At 43.1% G+C, this 7,303-nt stretch overlaps 1 pseudogene; it reads left to right on the forward strand.

Moving 5' to 3' along the window:
* Window positions 1–5,719: 5,719 nt before the first annotated feature.
* On the forward strand, window positions 5,720–6,656 carry LOC143439603 (small ribosomal subunit protein mS40 pseudogene; annotated as a pseudogene).
* Window positions 6,657–7,303: the final 647 nt, after the last annotated feature.

The raw sequence follows: 7,303 nt of genomic DNA on the forward strand, positions 1-7,303 counted from the left end.
GCTCACTTGGCTGGTGCCTGGAGCTGTAAGTGACATCAACTGGAAACATGGGTTACTGTTCCATAGTACAAAGATGGGTCAGGCAACAGGAGACAGAGAAAGAAGAAGTGAAAGTTCCATGCCCTTCCTGCTCCTCAAGGCCTTGTGGTACCACTCAGATGGCCTTTGCAAAGGCTATCTCTGTCAAAGCACAGCCTCTGGAGTTGATGAATTGGCTGCAGGGTGATGTGTTACCTTGTGTCTGCTTTCCCATCCCCTGATTCATTTTTCTTTCCTTCACTCATGCTGCCCTGGGACTGTGACTTCTAATCACATGCCACCGAAGCTTTGTTTCTTGGGCTAAGCCATTTACACTTCCGGTGGTTGCCTGCAGGTCGAAGTCAATAGAGTTATTCTCTCCTTTAGTTACCAGCTCTTCACAAGGAGGGAGGACAGGGAGTAGAGCTCCTCCATGGTACTGTCAAAGCAACAGTCTAAGGCCATAGGGTGCTTAGATATTTTAAAACTCAGAACTCATGTGCTAACTTATAGAGAGCAAGCATAGAATTCCCTTTAGACATGTAATAATGTCCTTCACTTAGAGACTGTTGCAAGGATTTTCTTTTCCTGCACCCCAATAACAGAAGCCTTTAATTTTAGGGATATCCTGGAAGGGACTGTTGAAATTGGATTAGGGGAGGTATAACCTTGCCTTTCTCTGTTTTAGTTAGAATAAGAATGTTAGCTAAATAATGGGTTTCATTATGACATTGCCTTGCCTATACATCACTGTCCTTTGCTCACACTTACTCTTAGTCTCTCTTGCTCAGCCCTGACAGGGCTCCTTCCTGCCTTCTATGTAGTCCCTCTTGTGATTTCTTGTCACATAAATATTAAAACCTAGATTGTGCAAATGAGAGAAAGGATGCAATGCTTTTTCCTTTCCTTGAGTGCTTGTTTTATGTAGCAAGAAGAGCTGTTTCAGTTTCGGCACAGCAAGCATCAGCAGGTATGATCCACAGAAGAGAGGAGTGTGGTGGGATCCTGGGGCCAATCGGTCAATAGACACCTCCAAAGTGGAGTGTTCTATCTAGATCAAAGGCAAACCTCAAAGTGACACCTCCCATGTCTGTATGTCACCTGTCAGCAGCCGTTTTCTAACCATGTTTGTACCTGCCAGTTTCCAAATAGACAGGAAAGAAGCAGATATGATCTGCTCTCTGTGCTGTGTTGCCCATAAATCTTGTTAGTCAGCCTTGGAAATGACCACCTCAAGAGCTTAGCATCTCAACATTTATATTTTAATGTATACCACCATAAAATTCTGTGGCTCTTAATGCAGTGGCTGCTGCCCATGTAAATGCACCATGTCTGAAACTCATGACCCTCTAGGTTGAACCCACATATATTCTACATCTATCATAAGCAGTTGGTGTTTAGGGAACACTGAGGAGAGCAGTTGCTCAGCCAGGGTTTTGAGATTCCAACTCTCTATGTGAATTATTCACATAATTCCAACTCTCTATGTGAATATTATATAGTTTAAAAGCTCAGATCTTGGAACATGGGCGATGGCTCAGTCATTAAAATACTTGCCGCAGAAGCACAAGGACCTGTTTGAATTACGTTTCAAACAACCTGGGTACTTTGGTTCATGCCTGTAATTTCAGTGTTGGGGAAGATGATATAGGAGGATCAATGGGGTTTGCTGGCCAGGTCAGACAGTCTAGCACAATCAGTGAGTTCCAGACTCAGTAAGAGACCTCATCTCAAAAAAAGGGAGGGGGAGAGCAACTGATATGTGTGATGTCAACTTCTGTCTTCTGCATCCTTCGGCAAACACAGGTGCCATCGTGAATGTACACAGAGTAATACTAAACTTAGATCTCTTTCCCTCTAGCAGTTTTTCTTCCTAGGATTTAGATAAAGTGTTTGCTATGAATGAGAAGTAAACAAAAGAAAATAAGAATCGTCTAACTACATTAGTGTAATGAAGTCAAATAGCATTAAACTCTGCCAGCAGCCAGATGTCCCCAGGACTGAAACCATTGGTATGTAATTTGGCTAAACTATTGAATTCCAACACTATAGGGGATTAATTTGATTTAGCTTTCTGTTTTATAGAAGTTATCACAAATATGCAATGTTTTCATTTAATTCAAAGTTTTACTGGAAATGTTAATGCTTGTAACATGTATGCAAAATAACTTCATGATATATGCTAATGGCTAACTGAGAATTTTTATCACATCTACAAAAACAGACATTCATTCAGCGGACACTGGTTACTAAGGATTATTCTGAGTTTCTGTCTGACTACCTCTCTCTCTCTCTCTCTGTCTCTCTTTTCACATACACACACACACACACACACACAAACACACACGTACACTCACAGACACACATAAGCTGATAGTAACTCACAAACACCTGCTTTCCATAAAGAAGGAAAAACAAAAACAATAAAAAACCCAGAGATCTAATTTCCTAATTCAATATAAGTATACATGTCACCTTACAAATAAATCATAAGACTGATGACCCTTCTAAAGTCCTTGCACTCTCCTCCACATTCAGACACACGGGAGCTGAGCTCACACTCCCTGCCAGTCTTTCTTCTGTTTTATTGAGCATCTACCACATTCTTGCATGGAAGTAGGCTCTGGGGATACAACAGCAGCCAGCAACCCTGTTACACAGAACTCAGCACAAATGTGCAAGTGAAAGCCACAGGGATTAGAAAGTAAACGACCCCCCCAAACAAACTAGAAGACAGGACAGTGGAATGCTGAGCATGGGTAGGGTGACTGGAGTCAAAGGTCATGACCAAATTAGGGTCCCCCAGGCCTCAATGTGTTTAGGAGTTTTGGGGGAGGAGGTTTATTTATTTATATTTATTTATTTTCTGAGACTAGGTTTCTCAGTGTAGCCCTGACTATTCTGGAACTTACTCTGGCCACAAAGCTGTCCTTGAACTCAGAGATCTGCCTGCCTCTGCCTCCTGAGTTCTGGGAACAAAGGCACGAATCACTTAGCCTGGAGTGGATGTAGTTTTACATTTACAGCAATGATGGCACGAGTAACAAGCACCTAAGAAAACATTTCAAAATGTGGAAGGTCCATGGCCTGCCAGCCAATATGGAAGAACCCTGGCATTAGCCACTCAGCTTCTGAGGGCTAATCTAGAGGGCTTCTGGAAGAATGAACAGGTTCTTCTCAAGCAAGCAATCAAGACATTAGCACATTCTGGTACAAACAGAGGAAAAACTTTAGACAAGGTTCCTTTTGTTATGAAATACACAGGAAATGTTATTTATAGAAAAGTAGGGAGTTGCTCTGGTAGTGGAAATGGTGACCAGAGCAATATTTTTAGACAAAGCTGTATCTTAAAGGGTGGGGAAGCAAGCAGGGCAGGAAGGAAACTGGGGTGAACAAATGGGCAAAAATCAGTTTCATGCAAGGTTTCAACTCCAGATGTTGGCAAGATGACAGGAATCTAAGAGAACGAGAAATCAAAGATGAAGAAGATGGTTATGCCTAAACTTACCCGACTCCATGAGTTATGGGTCTCTAGTGTCAAGCAGACTAACTCCAGATAAACAATCTCTCTCTCTCTCTCTCTCTCTCTCTCTCTCTCTCTCTCTCTGTGCACGTGTGTGTGTGTGTGTGTGTGTGTGTGTGTCTTTTTCTTTTAAGAGAAGAGAAGGGATGTTAAAGCTGCTGGGCCTCAAAAAGTGACAAGAACTCGATCCTGGCAAACTTCCAGAACCTTCCCATCTGTTTCTGTACATTCAGACCATTTGCCTCTGCTCTCCCAGGCTATTGACAGAACACAGTCACTGCACACTGAAATCTACATGTCCGATTCATCCTGTCCTCCAGTGTGCTGACAATGCTTCATCCTTGGAGAATATCTGATTGGTCCTCTTCAGGTCAGGTAGAATCTTTTTTGTATCAGAAAACTGTAGAACTTTGTGAAAAAGTAGTGGGAAATAACTTTGTGATGTGAATTCAGCTTTCAGGGGCTCATTGCTAAAATTGCAATAAAAGGAATGCACTAAGAGAAACATGGGATTGAAGACATCCCGGGTGTGGGGTCAGCACAGGTGTCTGCTGGGTAGTATTGTGCACACTGCTGAACACAGCAGAGGTTGATATTGAGTGGCTACACAACTCTGGGCAGCAGGGATCTTGGGTGATTACCAAGGCCAGCAACAGGATCTCAGTCTAGTTTTGTCTTATAGTGAGGTTTACATTTTCTCCTGTCATGTGGTTACCATTGAAGGTGAAAAGCATTGAATGTCAAGTTCAATGTCTAGAAGTTTCTTATACATATCACAATGAATATGGTGTTTGGACAGAGGAAGGTTGCAGGAAAGGGAAGAACCATACTAGCCTCAACAGCAGAGGTAGTGGCAATTCCTCCAGCACAGGGTCCCCCACCACAGGGCAGACTGTGTGGGTGTTATCACAGAAATCATAAAATCTACAAAATGAAAAAAAATGCAGTTTGGGAAATGACCAACCAACAGCTTTCATAAATTTGAAATTATCTTTTAGTAAATATTATAACTCTCTTTCTGGATCTAGTGAGATAGCATGAAACTGTAGACAGAACCCTGGTTTTATAATGAAATATCTCTTGGTTTGAAATTCCAGCTGGGTAACTGGGAAAACTCATTCCTTTTTTTTTTTCTTCTTCTTCTTCTCTTGTACAATACACCCTGACCACAGTTTTCCCTCCATCCACTCCTTCTAGTCCCTTCTCCACTTCCTGTTTTCTCCAGATCCTCTGTTTCTCCATTTCCCTTCAGAGAAGAATAGCCTCCCAGGGATATCAACTGAACATGGCATAACAATATACAATAAGACTAGGCACAAACCCTCATATCAAGGATGGATGAGGCAACCCAGTAGTAGGAAAAGAGTTCCAAGAGCAGGTAAAAAGTTAGAGACACATCCACTCCTACTGTTAAACAAGCTAACCATAGTATATATTTGTAAATATATACTAGTCAGACCCGTGCAGGTTTCATGATTGAGGTTTCAGTCTCTGTGAGCCCCTATGAGCCCTGCTTAGTTGATTCTGTAGACCATGTTCTTGTGGTGTTTTCAGCACCTCTGGCTTCTATAATTCTTCTTTCCTCTCTTCTGTGGGCTTTCCTGAGCCTCACCTAATGTTTTACTGTGGGTCTCTGCATCTTGAATCTGCTCCTGTCCATTGACGGAGGAAGCCTCTCTGACGATGACCGGGTTAGGCACACATCTATGAGTGTAGGAGAATATTATTAGAAATCTCTTCATTGACTTTTTTTTTTGCCAGTTGTGTTTGATTCTACCCTAGGACTCAGGGCTATCCAGCTTCTAGTTCTGGGCCATCCAGACCATGTTGGGCATGGACTCCTTATCATGGCACTGGGCTCAAGTTAGACCAGTCAGTGGTTGGCTACTCCCATAAGCTCTGAGCCACCATTTCCCAAGCACAACTTTCAGGAAGAGCAGATTGTAGTAGGTAGGTTTCGTGGTCATGTTGGTGTCCCATTTCCATCACTGGAAGCCTTGCTTGGTTACAGAAGATGGCCAATTCATGTTCCATATCCTACACACTAGAAGTCCTTTTTTGGTTTGCTTGTTTTTTTTAAACAAATAAGGAAATGAATGTTGATGAGATTAATATATTTTTTCAACAAGAATAAATAAGACTGTGAAGATCGATGCTGTACATTGGGTGTGTGTCAAGATGGCCGCCTCCTTGTGGCACACGCTGCTAAGGCTATTCCTACTCTCTTACGAAGTTCCTATGTAGCTCAGATTTCCCTCCAGACTCTTTGCACCAGAGGCCCTCCTGAAGAAGATGTTTCACCCTTACTTCCCATTTCCCCTTATGAGAACGAACCTTGGAAATACCTGGATTCAGAAAAATACCAGAACCACTATGGCTCTCGCCCTGTTTGGGCCGACTACTGGTTGCCACCACAGCAGACATAAAAGACATGCATTTGTAACAATAAAGTTGCTGGAAATCTTTGCCCCATCTGCCGGGATCACAAGTTGCATGTCGACTTTAGGAATGTGAAGCTCTTGGAACAGTTTGTGCCCACACGGGTATCATCTTCCATGCCCCATACACAGGGGTCTGTATGAAGCAGCACAAGAAGCTGACCCAGGCCATCCAGAAAGCCAGGGAGTGTGGTCTTCTCAGTTACTACGTTCAGTTACTAGGTTGATCCCCAAGATGCTGACTTTTGTACTGTGCATGGAGCTGTCAGTGTGACTCCACCAGCCCCCACATTGTTATCAGGTGAACCTTGGTACCGTGGTACAGCTGGCAACAGCCACCGGAGAGAGAACTGTCTCGTCTTCGCCGACTCTATCAAGGAAATCTCCTAGAAGAAAGTGGTCCGCCACCTGAGTCAATGCCCGAAATGCCCACTACACCGCCAGCAGAAGCCTCCACTGAGCAGACCAGCTCCCAGAGGGCTTAGAACTCTGGGAACCTGGGGAAGTCCGACTGAGGGAGTGCTGTCCAGGGCTGTGTGGTGGCGCGCGTTCTGGAAAGGGTTCTGTTTTGTGACAGTGGCAGACCCTAAAAGGAAATGGCTGGTGTGAAGAGGACGAGCACATTTGAAGTTGAGGAGGGACCTAGATGTATTTGGGTAACTCTGGCGAGGGCTCATATATGAACCAGAGAGTCTTGTGCGTGCGCTTGATAGTGTGTCGTATTTTAAACTTACTGGCCCAGCTTCTATACAATAAAACTGCATCTCCTCAAAAAAAAAAAAAAAAAAAAAAAAAAAAAAAAGACTTAAGATCAATTTCTGTGACGATGAACTTGCCCAACGACAAACGGAAAGCAGCGTTAGTGATTACTCAAAAACTGAAGGACAGATGCTTCTGTAATAGACCAAAGGGGTGACTCCCATTCCAGCTAGTTGCCCTGTTGTAGCAAAGTGATTGATGTGAGGACAGGGGACAATGAAGTGGGAGCAGCCTGAGAATGCAGGACTTGTCTGTTCAGGTCAGCCCAATGTCAGCTGGAAAACTCTCTCTTATAAGAATGTTTCTTAATAATTGGTAGAAGAAGTGACTCTTCAGGTAAAGGTGCTTGCCACCAAGCCTGCCAACCTGCTGACATTAGTTTCAACTCTAGAACCCACATGGTGGAAAAAGAGAACTGATTTCTGCAAATTGTCCACCTCCAATAAATAAATTCTCTCTCTCTCTCTCTCTCTCTCTCTCTCTCTCTATATATATATATATATATATATATATATATATATATATATGTGTGTGTGTGTGTGTGTGTGTGTGTGTGTGTGTGTGT

Source organism: Arvicanthis niloticus, chromosome 27 (genome assembly GCF_011762505.2).
Source record: "Arvicanthis niloticus isolate mArvNil1 chromosome 27, mArvNil1.pat.X, whole genome shotgun sequence".
NCBI lineage: Eukaryota > Metazoa > Chordata > Mammalia > Rodentia > Muridae > Arvicanthis > Arvicanthis niloticus.